The 14,165-nt window shown below is 37.1% G+C and overlaps 1 protein-coding gene and 1 pseudogene across 1 annotated transcript in view; one reads left to right on the forward strand and one right to left on the reverse strand.

Annotated features, from left to right (window-relative positions):
* PPP1R9A (protein phosphatase 1 regulatory subunit 9A) overlaps positions 1-14,165 on the reverse strand; it is a 350,686-nt gene that overhangs the window by 43,164 nt on the left and 293,357 nt on the right.
* On the forward strand, positions 7,138-7,232 carry LOC138987686 (small nucleolar RNA U3; annotated as a pseudogene).

The raw sequence follows: 14,165 nt of genomic DNA on the forward strand, positions 1-14,165 counted from the left end.
GGTGATGGACAGGAAGGCCTGGCGTGCTGCGATTCATGGGGTCGCAAAGAGTCGGACATGACTGAGCGACTGATCTGATCTGATCTGATGAATATTAATAAAGTAAAACAATTTTTCCCAGTGGCATTGCCCCATAAAATTATTTTTCACAGTATTATTAAGCCAAATTCAGACTTAAATTGAAGAAAGTATGGAAAACCACTAGACCATTCAGGTATGACTTAAATCAAATCCCTTATGATTATACAGTAGAAGTGAGAAATAGATTTAAGGGCCTAGATCTGATAGATGGAGTGCCTGATGAACTATGGAATGAGGTTCGTGACATTGTACAGGAGACAGGGATCAAGACCATCCCCCTGGAAAAGAAATGCAAAAAAGCAAAATGGCTGTCTGGGGAGGCCTTACAAATAGCTGTGAAAAGAAGAAAAGCAAAAAGCAAAGGAGAAAAGGAAAGATATAAACATCTGAATGCAGAGTTTCAAAGAATAGCAAGAAGAGATAAGAAAGCCTTCTTCAGCAATCAATGCAAAGAAATAGAGGAAAACAGCAGAATGGGAAAAACTAGAGATCTCTTCAAGAAAATCAGAGATACCAAAGGAACATTTCATGCAAAGATGGGCTCGATAAAGGACAGAAATGGTATGGACCTAACAGAAGCAGAAGATATTAAGAAGAGGTGGCAAGAATACATAGAAGAACTGTACAAAAAAGATCTTCACGACCCAGATAATCACGATGGTGTGATCACTGACCTAGAGCCAGACATCCTGGAATGTGAAGTCAAGTGGGCCTTAGAAAGCATCACTACGAACAAAGCTAGTGGAGGTGATGGAATTCCAGTTGAGCTATTCCAAATCCTGAAAGATGATGCTGTGAAAGTGCTACACTCAATATGCCAGCAAATTTGGAAAACTCAGCAGTGGCCACAGGACTGGAAAAGGTCAGTTTTCATTCCAATCCCAAAGAAAGGCAATGCAAAAGAATGCTCAAACTACCGCACAATTGCACTCATCTCACACGCTAGTAAAGTAATGCTCAAAATTCTCCAAGCCAGGCTTCAGCAATATGTGAACAGTGAATTTCCAGATGTTCAAGCTGGTTTTAGAAAAGGCAGAGGAACCAGAGATCAAATTGCCAGCAACCTCTGGATCATAGAAAAAGCAAGAGAGTTCCAGAAAAACATCTCTTTCTGCTTTATTGACTATGCCAAAGCCTTTGACTGTGTGGATCACAATAAACTGTGGAAAATTCTGAAAGATGTGGGAATACCAGACCACCTGACCTGCCTCTTGAGAAATTTGTATGCAGGTCAGGAAGCAACAGTAGAACTGGACATGAAACAACAGACTGGTTCCAAATAGGAAAAGGAGTACGTCAAGGCTGTATATTGTCACCCTGTTTAAATAACTTATATGCAGAGTACTCCATGAGAAACGCTGGACTGGAAGAAACAGAAGCTGGGATCAAGAGTGCTGGGAGAAATATCAATAACCTCAGATATGCAGATGACACCACCCTTATGGCAGAATGTGAAGAGGAACTAAAAAGCTTCTTGATGAAAGTGAAAGTGGAGAGTGAAAAAGTTGGCTTAAAGCTCAACATTCAGAAAACGAAGATCATGGCATCCAGTCCCATCACTTCTTGGGAAATAGATGGGAAACAGTGGAAACAGTGTCAGACTTTTATTTTTCTGGGCTCCAAAATCTCTGCAGATGGTGACTGCAGCCATGAAATTAAAAGACGCTTACTCCTTGGAAGGAAAATTATGAGCAACCTAGATAGCATATTCAAAAGCAGAGACATTACTTTGCCAACAAAGGTCTGCCTAGTCAAGGCTATGGTTTTTCCAGTGGTCATGTATGGATGTGAGAGTTGGACTGTGAAGAAGGCTGAGCGCCGAAGAATTGATGCTTTTGAACTGTGGTGTTGGAGAAGACTCTTGAGAGTCCCTTGGACTGCAAGGAGATCCAACCAGTCCATTCTGAAGGAGATCAGCCCTGAGATTTCTTTGGAAGGAATGATGCTAAAGCTGAAACTCCAGTACTTTGGCCACCTCATGCGAAGAGTTGACTCATTGAAAAGACTCTGATGCTGGGAGGGACTAGGGGCAAGAGGACAAGGGGACGACAGAGGATGAGATGGCTGGATGGCATCACTGACCGATGGACGTGAGTCTGAGTGAACTCCGGGAATTGGTGATGGACAGGGAGGCCTGGCGTGCTGTGATTCATGGGGTCGCAAAGAGTTGGACATGACTGAGCGACTGATCTAATCTGATCTGATGCTTAAATATATTATGTTATAAAAACAAGGAAGCATCTCAGATTGTACCCTTCTTATCTATGGAACATGGTGCTTGGCATATGGTTCTAACAAATAAAATTAAATATATTGTTCCCTGAGAGATACATCCACTGAATAACACTATATACAGAAGTTTTCCTTTTCATTTCCTATATTTGAAAGAAAAGTGGATAACAGAAAAGTCAGACCATTCAGGTATATTTAAAGACAGCTAAATGTTTTCTAATCAGTAGTCCTTTCATTTTTCACATGTCAATGGAAAAAAAAAAATCCCCTTGATTACTTTAATTTCCTCCTTCTAACAAATTCTGAACTCGTAACTGCCCTTTAAGAGTTGTGATCATTGGGAGAGAATCAACTTTACAAGCTCTTGTTTACATATAAAACATGGAAATACAACATAGAGGAATGCAATAATCCAGATACACTGCTATACACACACATCTTACAATCTGTCTATCTCATATTTGGACTGCACATTCTATAATCCCACACACTGCCCATACACCATCTCATTTGTTCCTCACAACAGCTCCAACAGAAAGAGTAGCCAAGTATATATAGCCAAGCATATATTTTGCTCTCCTGAAGCTCAGAAAACTTGACTGTCTTGTCCTCATCCATACAGCTAGTTGATGAGCTACCAAACCTTTCTAGTTTCTTGACTCCTAGGCCACTAGCCTGTGCACTCCAACTTAGCTGATGTTGAACAAATTATTAGAATCAGATTTTAATGCAGTGAGAGTTCAGGGTTTTCAGCTGTCAATTCACATATGATGTGACTAGGAAATTCACTTCTCCAACAGGTTATTATGAAATATTATTAATCTTTCACATATGTGGAAGCGTATCAAAAAAGGAAGATGTTGAAAACTATAGAAAAATTATTTCTCAGACGATTTCTTCTTTTGTTGGTTTAGTAACAGCTTTGGTTACCCAGTGACAGAAAGACCTAAGAAAGAAGCTCATTCTTCTTTTGTGAGCATGATTCCTTGCATGACAGAACCTGAGCTCTGGAGCACCCAGCACAGTACACAACATCCAGGACTGTAGGAGCTACCTCATCACTCGATGCTGAACAAATAAAGTAAGCGGACATGAAAACTGCTATTAGCAGGGTTGGGAGTACAGAGGTTATCCTGGAACCTTACTCCATTGCTATTCAGTAATTTGCCTGGTTTGGTTTTGGACAATTGCAAAATAACAATCTCAGATGCCTGTTTTATCATCAGCTAGCACTGACTGGGTGTAACCCACCGGATAGCACGCATGTAACAACATCTATTGAACGCAGAGTTAGCTAAAGCCTGAGAAGCAGGGCTGTAGAGCCGTTACCCGAGTGGCCAACCACAACTCACATCCAATGGACGATTTCTGAAGGCCTGAAAACAAAGATCTCAGGGTCTCTTTATAGCAGTGATAGAGCGCAGAAGACTTGATGCCTTTGAATTGTGATGCTGGAGAAGACTCTTGAGAGTCCCTTGGACTGCAAGGAGATCCAACCAGTCAGTCCTAAAGGAAATCAGTCCTGAATATTCATTGGAAAGACTGATGCTGAAGCTGAAGCTCCAATACTTTGGCCACCTGATGTGAAAAGTCAACTCCCTAGAAAAGACCCTGATGCTGGGAAAGACTGAAGTCAAAAGGAGAAGGGCGGTGACAGTATGAGATGGTTATATAGCATTACTGACTCAAGAGATCTGAAGCTGAACAATCTCTGAGAAGATGGTGAAGGAAAGGGAAGCTCAGGGTGCTGCAGTCCATGGGGTCACAAAGGTCAAATACAACTTAGCAACTGAACAACAACAATGTATTATAACAGTAATTTGTGTTCCCATCCTGAGGAATAAAAAAATTTTTCTAAAGAACCAGAAAACCGTAATTGAGCTGAGACCTTTCACTTCATCAACTCTTACGCCAGAAGGAAGTTGGAAGAAATGTCCAGAGGAAGCAACTACTAAAGACATCACGGATAATCCCCCCTCAGAAGTATTAGAGGGCATGTGTGAGAGAGAAGGGAAATGTGTACCGGACTCCTGCTGCTGGGAACTAACGGGTGATCTAACGGCCAGCAGAAGCTAGCTTTTTAAAATCACGTCACATGAAAATCAGAATATTACAATTTGAACTTCAGGGGTTCTAGCCCAGCTTTCTCTTTCAGGTAGGAAAACCAAGGCTGAGTGGTCACTGACTTGTCTACTGACCGTATCACACCTTAATCTGTGGAAGACTGGATAGAGCGCAGTCCTCAGAAGCCTAGCCTCATCCTAGAAGGCCCCTCTCAAGTCTGAAAGTAAACTTCACAAGCAATCTTCCACCTTGTTTGAAACCTCTTTTTGGTCTTACTTTATGTTCCAAACAAAAATACCCATCAAGGGCTTATTTGGCCAATTCCCAGAAGGATATTTAAAAAAAAAAAAAAAAAAACGGGGGATTTTATTTGACTGTGTATTTATCCAAGAAATAAAATCTTTACATGGAAAAATTAGCTGTCAGTTTTGTGGATGACGATGGTTCAACTGGTTCAACATTGCCAAGTTATGTGCTGCTCAGTGTAAGGAGCTGGACACAACGGAGCGACTAAGCACACACGAAGAAAAGCAGAGTGTAAGGGTCTAGGTGGCCATGTTCACCGTCATTCAGCCTCTACAGAGAGCCAATCAACAGCACGGCGCAACGCTGCTCTCATAGCCCAGGACCCGGGGTTCTTCCTCTGCCCTTTCTCGTCAGTGTTTCTTGTTCTCCTGGCCATTAGCATCAGAGGAAAACTCCCTTTCCCCTCCTCTCCTTTCTTCTCTTTTCTTTCTTTCAGACCCTTCAGACTCTGAAACAGCTTATCTCTGACTCAAATGCAGCTAGAAGTACAAAAGAAGAGCAGACACAAGGGGATCAATAAACACAGCAGAAAAATACAGAAAAGGTTTGAAGCAGCTGACAATAATGCAGTTTTGAGTGGGTGGGACTTCACCTCAAAATACCTGCATTTTAAGGCTAGCTTCAGTATTGATTCACACTGGAGCCTTTAAAAGAGTTTAATGGATTTGATCACAATTTTAGCAGCTCTTATGAAAACTGTTCTGTGAAATTAGGATGTTGTAGATCATATTATACAGAAACCAGTTCCCTACAGTAATGGTCTGAGTCATTCAGGTTTTCCACTAGATTGATGTTGTTTTTGACGTAAAAGGAATGCTGCCCGTGGACCAGGACCGGACATCAGCAGAGGGAACTGGAGCAGCATAACAATGGGGTCTGCTCTGCGTTCTTATGTGGATTATTCTGCTCAAAAACACTCGCACCTTATACCACCACCCTGCCTGGTTTGTGCTATTATCAATCAAAATGCTGAGCTTAATGAGAAACTTGGTGGCATCTTTAAACTCAAACAGTATCTGCATATCATTAAGTCACTGCAAGTTCACAAAAGATGGGCCCATAGGGCTTTGGGTTGGTACATATTGTATCAGAGGTGGGCTTATGTACTTTAGAGAGACGGTGTGAAATAGTCACCATGAGAGGAGACTTGGGGTTAGTCTTCCTTGAATTGAATCCAAAGCAGAGGCTGTCACCAAATTGGGCAATTTATCTAATTGCTCTTTCCCTCAGAATCCTCAGCTTCTAAACAGGCATGATGATAACAACATAATAAAGACTAAATGCATTAACACATATATAAATGCTTGGAAGAGCACATAATAAGCACTTAATAAATGTCTTTATTTACTGACATACAAAAAAAGATTAGCAAGATACTCAAGTGACTGAAGCAATCGCAAAACAACATGTATATCCATTTTAAATATTTAAAAAACAGCAACATAAAATACATTTTCTAACAGTAAATATGTCCATATAGTTGCATAGCAAGTGAACTGAAAAGATACACTTCATACTGATAATGGTGGTTGCTTTCAAAGAAGACATTAGATTTGAAGAGGCTGGTCAACAGGTACCTCAGTCTTATTTGTAATGTTAAAAAAAATTTTGTGTTAGATATTTTAGAAAAATCTATACATGAAACGCAATTAAAATTAGTAAAGAAGAAAGAGCACACATCTAGTATATTTTCTTTTAGAAACATCTTAATTTCATTCTAATCTGATAGCTCTAGTGTTCTAGGACTCAGATGTTGATATCAGCCCAGGATACCCAGTCAAAGTCCCCGTGACCAACAGCCTGCCCCGACATGAGAAGGCTGTCTTTCATCACATACATGGAGACTGTTTGCCTGCTTGGCCATTTTACTGCCAGATGATTTGGACTAAAGAAGACCCCTTAGCTTCCTTCCAGCTACTTCTCTGTTTTAGTGCTGTAGGGGAAGATGTACTGAATCAGATATGGTAATTTGAGGTCAAGTTATACAACTTCAGCTCACCTCATGATAGCACTTTGGTTAGGAACCCACCCATGAGCAACTCTTACCCTACACTCTATTAATAGTTGATTTCTTTACAACCACCCAAAACCTGACAAATTTTATACCCCAGGTAGTATTCATTAAATTTTAGGAGGCTGACTTGATTTCTTACCCTTTTAGATCAATCAAAATATTACTGTTTCCTAATTTTTAATTAGGTCTGAATTTATTGTTGTATATATGTTATTTGCTAATCTTTGAAAAATATTGAGGAATACTATTTACCTCTTTATCAACAAATGCAATCTCAAAACTATCCATATGATCTTTGAAACACAATTTGGCTATTTGTTTTAATGTAGTGATTTTCCAGTGCAGTCTGGTATTTAACTTAGCCTTCTTCAGTTTATGGTCAATCTACACTCCTATTCTCAGAGTAGAGAGAGGTCCAGATTTTGCTGTCCATATCTTTTAAGACTATACTTTCAGGGGTCATTTCTGTAGTTCATATCTCAGGAATGACTCTTTAGAAATGCCACTAGACTAGCCTACCCATAGAAGAAGTGGCTATAAGTCAGAAAAACAACAACAAAAAAAAACTGTATGAGCTATCCTAAATTCCACCATATATCACTTGAAACACTTGTACAAGTTGCTTGATTCTGAGAATATAAAGCAATTACAGAATTTAGACAAGGCATTTCAATATCTTAGGACTCCTTCATTGTCAGCTGTCTTTAGACTTTGACAGAAAAGATCTGCATTACCTAAAATTTGAATAAATGTTAAATCAAATCTGCAGTACATCATGAGAAACTCTGGGTTGGAGGAAGCACAAGCTGGAATCAAGATTTCTGGGAGAAATATCAATAACCTCAGATATGCAGATGACACCACCCTTATGGCAGAAAGTGAAGAAGAACTAAAGAGCCTCTTGATGAAAGTGAAAGAGGAGAGTGAAAAAGTTGGCTTAAAGCTCAACATTCAGAAAACTAAGATCATGGCATCTGATCCCATCACTTCATGGCAAATAGATGGAGAAACAGTGGAAACAGTGGCTGACTTTATTTTTCTGGGCTCCAAAATCACTGTGGATGGTGACAGCAGCCATGAAATTAAAAGACGCTTGCTCCTTGGAAGGAAAGTTGTGACCAACCTAGACAGCACATTAAAAAGCAGAGACGTTACTTCGCCAACAAAGGTCTGTCTAGTCAAGGCTATGGTTTTTCCGTCATGTATGGATGTGAGAGTTGGACTATAAAGAAAGCTGAGTGCCAAAGAATTGGTGCTTTTGAACTGTGGTGTTGGAGAAGACTCTTGAAGAGTCCCTTGGACTGCAAGGAGATACAACCAGTCCCAGGTGTTCATTGGAGGGACTGATGTTGAAGCTGAAACTCCAATACTCTGGCCACCTGATGTGGAGAGCTGGCTCAATTGAAAAGACCCTGATGCTGGGAAAGATTGGGGGCAGGAGGAGAAGGGGACAACAGAGGATGAGATGGCTGGATGGCATCACCGACTCAATGGACATGGGTTTGGGTGGACTCCGGGAGTTGGTGATGGACAGGGAGGCCTGGTGAGCTGCAGTTCATGGGGTCGCAAAGAGTCGGACACGACTGAGCGACTGAACTGAATACTGAACTGAATAAATCAAATCAAATGGGCAAACTGTCTGGGAACTGCAGGCTTCTCTGAGTAGGACTATGAAATCAAGTGCAGAACTTGGGTCTAGGAAGGTGGATTATGCGAATGTCCTTTTCTTAACATTCTAGAGTCTCTGACATGACAATAAACAAGCTTCTGTGTTCTTACTCAGGGTCTCCTACAGGTATCAAAATTAGCTTTTCTGTCAAAAATCTCTAGATATGAGTAATCACAAGCATGCTAATTAGGTGACTCCCCAAATTATATATTTGATGCCACATCTTCCTTGATTATAGCATGGAAAGAATACTATAAAATACTACATAAAATCTACATAAAATCTGAATAAAATTCAGATGTGAATGCCTTTGGTAGATTTTATGCCTTTGGTAGAGAATAACCTGTTACCTGAGATGAGAGTTGTTTGCTTCCTAAATGGGAAAGTATCTTTCGACTAGAGGAAAGACTGAGTTATGTATAGAAGATTTAAGAAAACTTAAAATTTACAATATGTATAAGAATAATAGATATGTATAAGAACTTCTTAAGTACTTGAAAATATTGTCAGTTGATAATAGTACATAAAAAGGAAATCAAATATAACAAATTCATAAATGCAATTTAAAATGTTTGCAGATGTTCAATTAGCTAAGTCCGTATATAGGAACTAAATATTCAAAGATCACTTAGTATTGATTTGTAAATCAAATTAAAAAACTATGTTTTTGATAATGTAACTTGAATAAATCAAACATTAAAACCACAATAAAATCAGAATGACTTTTTGGTACCCCTAAACTCTTCTGTTTCATCCAAAAAAACCTCACAAGCAACAGAATTTTTAGTATACCTACATTCTAATGTTTCCTAACTTTTCTCATAAGTGGAATTTCCTATAGTTCTCATAAATAATCAGGCCAGTATTGAAGTGGAACATTACTTCATGTCCACCTACAAGAATTCAACTATAATCTGATGCCTGGGCCCCACAGTAACAGAAAAACTGTAGGGCACTGAACCTTTATTGGAACAACATGGTTGGCAGATTGTTCAGAACCATGCATACAAGATAAGTTTCTGGTCCCAGTTCTGGAAACAGCTGTTCATTTTTTGAGTTTTAATTCTCTAGATGCTATGATCCCATGATTGATCCTGTTTACCTCTTGGCTGATAGAATAAATTTCACCTTAAATGAAATCCTGAATAATCCACAGGAACCCACTGTGCACATTACATATACAAATCACTTTGTGCACTTTCTACTTTTATATCCTCCCATCCTAACTTCCTATTCTTTTAGTCATCTTACCTTAGCATAACCATATGGCGTCTTCCAAACTATGTAACTATGACTCCATGGCGAACCACATTATAAAACAAAAGAAACATTTCAAAACACAGCTATCTTGTATAATTTCCTTGAAAAGGAGTTATATTCCACATTTGGGTCAAAACTGTCTTTACTTCCAGAAGATCACAATCTACCTTATAGTTCAACTGGCTTTTGAATTTTACTCAAAAGCCAAAATAAAATAGGAAGCAGCTCACTTTTCTTAAAATTAACAGAAAATTACTAAGCTTAAGCTCATTCTGACAAAAATCACTTGCTTTCTATCAAAACAACTCTAGCTCTCTTCTAGCACTCATACATACCTCAGTATGACTGAAGGGTCTGGTGACTTCTGTGAACTTATGAAGATGCAGTGAGAAATATGAACCAAGGAGAGCTGCCATTTTGCAACTCAATACCTCCTTTTGAATGCCTCGTTGATTTGGCAACAAAAGTCTATTACACGTAGACAGATGCAAAACTCGCACAAAACTAGACAGGCAATTTAAGTGCTTTGCTTTCTGGGTAAGAGAACAGATTTTGGCTTTAATTATATGCCAGGAAACAATCAATAAGTATTGATTTCTCACTCATTTGGCTTGTTCATTAAAATTTTCCACAGTGATTTACTGGGAATGTTCAACCTTTAATTAGTGCAAATCAATAGTATTTCATGGTCAAAATTACTTACTGGGGATTAAAAGTTACTGAAAATAATTTGTTCAGGAAAAATGAAAATTGTGAAAGTATACCAAGAAATGATATCTATATGCATGATAAAGAAAGCTTGAATCTCGCTGAGAATTCTCCCCTGCCTCAGTTTAGAACTAAACAACACGGCAGCATGGAATAATCCTCCACTGCTCTGCGTCTCATGCTCTGGGACAGGGCACTCCTGATAACGGAGAACAAGCATGCACTTTCCTTTTACTATCTTGCCATTTCATGAATTCTGACTTTAATTATGGCTTTAACTTTTGTTTAATATTCTGGATTCCAGTGCTCAAAGTGAATGTTTAGTGTATTCTCAGACTCCATCAGGAAATAAATCAGATGTGGTGATAGGAGTCTGGCCTGGCCTAGAATCCACAGGTATCAGTAAAGAGCTGCTAACAATGAGGACTCGGGGAAAAGCAGAAAAGACAAAGACAACACAAGGTTACAGCCTCAGCAAAAAATGATTTTCTGGAGGAGTCCAAAGTCTAAGAACTTTCTTATCAATATAAATGTATGGCTGATGCTGACTTTTTCTTTTCCCTTAAAAATCTTAAACTAGTATTTATTTTAAGCCTAAAAAAACCTTTGTGGTTTTTCTCATTCTCATCTTTTAATTATGCTACTTAATTTTTTATATTTAAAAATATTTTATTTAAGCAAAAAAGTATACCATCTATATAAGTCATATAGAGATAGGAGAGGGAACAAGACACTTACGTACCTACTATTGAGTCTAAGAAATAAAATTACTACTTCTGAAGCCCTCTCTATGCCCTGTTTCTAGTGGTAATCCTTGGTTTTTTTTCTCCTAGTTATTCCACAAAAGTATCTCTAAAGAATATATTGATTAATTTTGCTTGTTTTTTAAACTTTACATACATGGTAATGAACTGTATATAATATTCTTCAAATCATTTTCCTTTTTGTCTGCTCAATATTATGTTCAAAGGTTTGGAATAATTATCTTTTAACTGTACCTATCATGAATGATGTTGCTGTGCATTTTTGAACATGTCTCCTGGCACACAGCAAGAATTTCTGGAGAACACTCATTTACACACAGAAGTGAACGTTCTGGGCTATAAAATTTGCATGTATTCCATTTTATTAGATAATTCAAATTGTTTTAACAAAATAGTTGTATGAGTTTTCCTTTTTTCCCCTACATACTAGCTATCACATATTACCGTGAAACTTTATCTTTGTCAATCATTTTATTCTTATTAATAAGGTTGACCATTTATGTTCACCAACCTTTGAGTTTCTTCTTTTGTGAACAGATTGCTTACATGTTTTGTCCATTTTTCTATTATGTTAGTTGTGTTTTTTTATGATTGGGTAAGTTTTAAGTATATTGTGTTATTGGTATAACAATAACCATCTTTTTTCTTAGTTACATGGGCTATAAATAGCCTCTCTCAATTTTTGGCTTCTAAGTTTTCCTAGTGTCTTTTCATAATCAGATTTTCTTAATATTATTGTGCTCAAATTTATCAAATTTTGCTTATGATTTGGAAATTTTTGTATTAAATATGATATCACATGAGCATTCTCCTACATTTTCTTCTAAAAGTTTTAAATGCTGCCTTTCATTGTCGAGACTTTAATCCATTTGAAATCTATTTCATGAATGGTATGAGATCAGATTCAATTTCAGTTTTCTCTTGAGTGGTCAATTTTTCCAGCTATCTGTTGGTCCATCCTTTCCCCACTAAACTGTCATGTCTGCTTTGTATTACTCTCAAACTAACATGAATGGACCAGCCTGTTTCTGGACTCTGTTCTGCTGAACTGGTCTACTTGTCAGTTGCTGAGATTACACCACACTGTCTTAATACTGTTGCTTTACAATGAATCTCAGCAACTGAAAGAACAAGTTCCCTCACCTTGGTATTCTTCAGGAATATCTTGATTATTCTGGGCAACAAGTTGTTTGTCCACCTACATTTTAGAAACAACCTGTCAAGTTCCGAAAAATCACCTGTTCAAATTCTGATGGAAACTGCATAGAAATATATAGATTAGTTTGGCATAATGTCATTTTTTCAATATTGAGCCTTCCTATCTCTTTTGATTCATACAGGTCTTCTTGAATGTCTTTTCATGGATCTCGAGTTTATTCTGTTAAATTCACACTGGATACCTTATATTTTTTTGTTGCTATCATAAATGGTAGCTTGTAAAAGAATGTTAAACTCAGTAATTCTGATGATCTGAAGACTCTTAAGGTTTTCTTATGTATTTAATTTTATTACTGGTGAATAATGGTAACGTTGCTTCTTTTCATTCCTTGTATCTTTTCTCTCTTATCTCTTATCTTGTCTACTTCTTGATAGGACCTCTAGGACAACATTGAGTAGATGTGTAATAAAGAGTTATGGTGAAATGTTAAAAGTAGTCTTCATTTTAAAGGGATTTCTTGATTTTAACATTTCACCACCAAACATGATAACTGACAAAGACTTGTTACCCTCATATAACAAGAAAGTTCATATGTATTTCTAGTTTAAGAAACTTTTTATCATGAATAAGTGCTCAACTTTATTTAGTGTTTGTCTTCATCTAATAAGATGATCATATACATTTGTCTTCTAGTTAATGTGTGAATTATATGAGCTTTCTAATATTAAACGAACTTTGTCTTTCTTACATAGACACAGGTGGTCATGATAATGTATATGAAGATCTTCAAAATGTATTTCTAGATTCAACATTTATCTTTGTGAACAAGTAGTTTGTTTTAAATAAAGAGAATTCTGACCAGCTAATGGGTGTTCACTCTGCTCATCTGAAAATACAGGAAGAACTCTATTCCGGAACACAACTGTGTTAGTTTAAAACTGCTGAAACCTGTATTAACCCTGTATCCAACCTAACTATCAACTACATAGATATATACTATATTAGCTATACAAAAAGATATATCACGGCATTTACCAGGGATTATAAACTTTAACCCTCTATAAAAAGCTCACTAAGAATGACACTTGTATAGAAAGAATGCTTTTTAAAGAAAAACAAATCTCCAACTCTTTGAGAATATTTATGAAATCTTTACTCAGTAATGCAGGTCACACTCCAATTATGGAAGATATTTTTTATGCTTAACTGTGGTAGGGACTTGTTCTCAAACAAAACAAGTCATGACTTTACATGGAAACAACACATGGATTATTGTTAATAAAATGAATCCTGGTAATAAAACTTGTCCATTCGATTTCAAATATTGGTTATAAGATATAGCCACTGATTCTTTCATGTTTAGAAATTCTTTGTCATTATTCAAAAAATTGTTTTGAATCATGAAAATAAACTTATTTACAAACAAAACCCCCACAACAGTTGAATGGGAACGTCTTAATGAATAGTCAATCCATCTTCTCCAGCAAATATTCTAAATTTTATTACAGGTATTCACACAAAAAAAGAATAAAGTTAATATAGGAAAAAATAAATAAGAAAAGAAATTCCCATTTGATTAATCCAAAAGAAGGCAAGAAAGTAGATAAAAAGAACAAAGATTTACAAACAGTAAGATGTTAAATTTAAACTTATTATTATCAATCAATAAATAGCAACTTTCTAAAGTTGAGAAAAAAATTTAAACATAAGATCGAGACTAATAAAAATAGGCAACCATCCATTGCTTACAAAAGACAGACAATTTGTAATAAAAGAATGGAAAAAGACATCTCACAGACACTAAAAGATAACATAGCCCTTCAAATATCAAACAAAATCAATAATAAGGTCAATTACTAGAAATAAAGAGGGACATTTCCTAATGATCAGAGGTCAATCTACTAACAG

This window comes from Bos mutus, chromosome 4, assembly GCF_027580195.1.
Source record: "Bos mutus isolate GX-2022 chromosome 4, NWIPB_WYAK_1.1, whole genome shotgun sequence".
NCBI lineage: Eukaryota > Metazoa > Chordata > Mammalia > Artiodactyla > Bovidae > Bos > Bos mutus.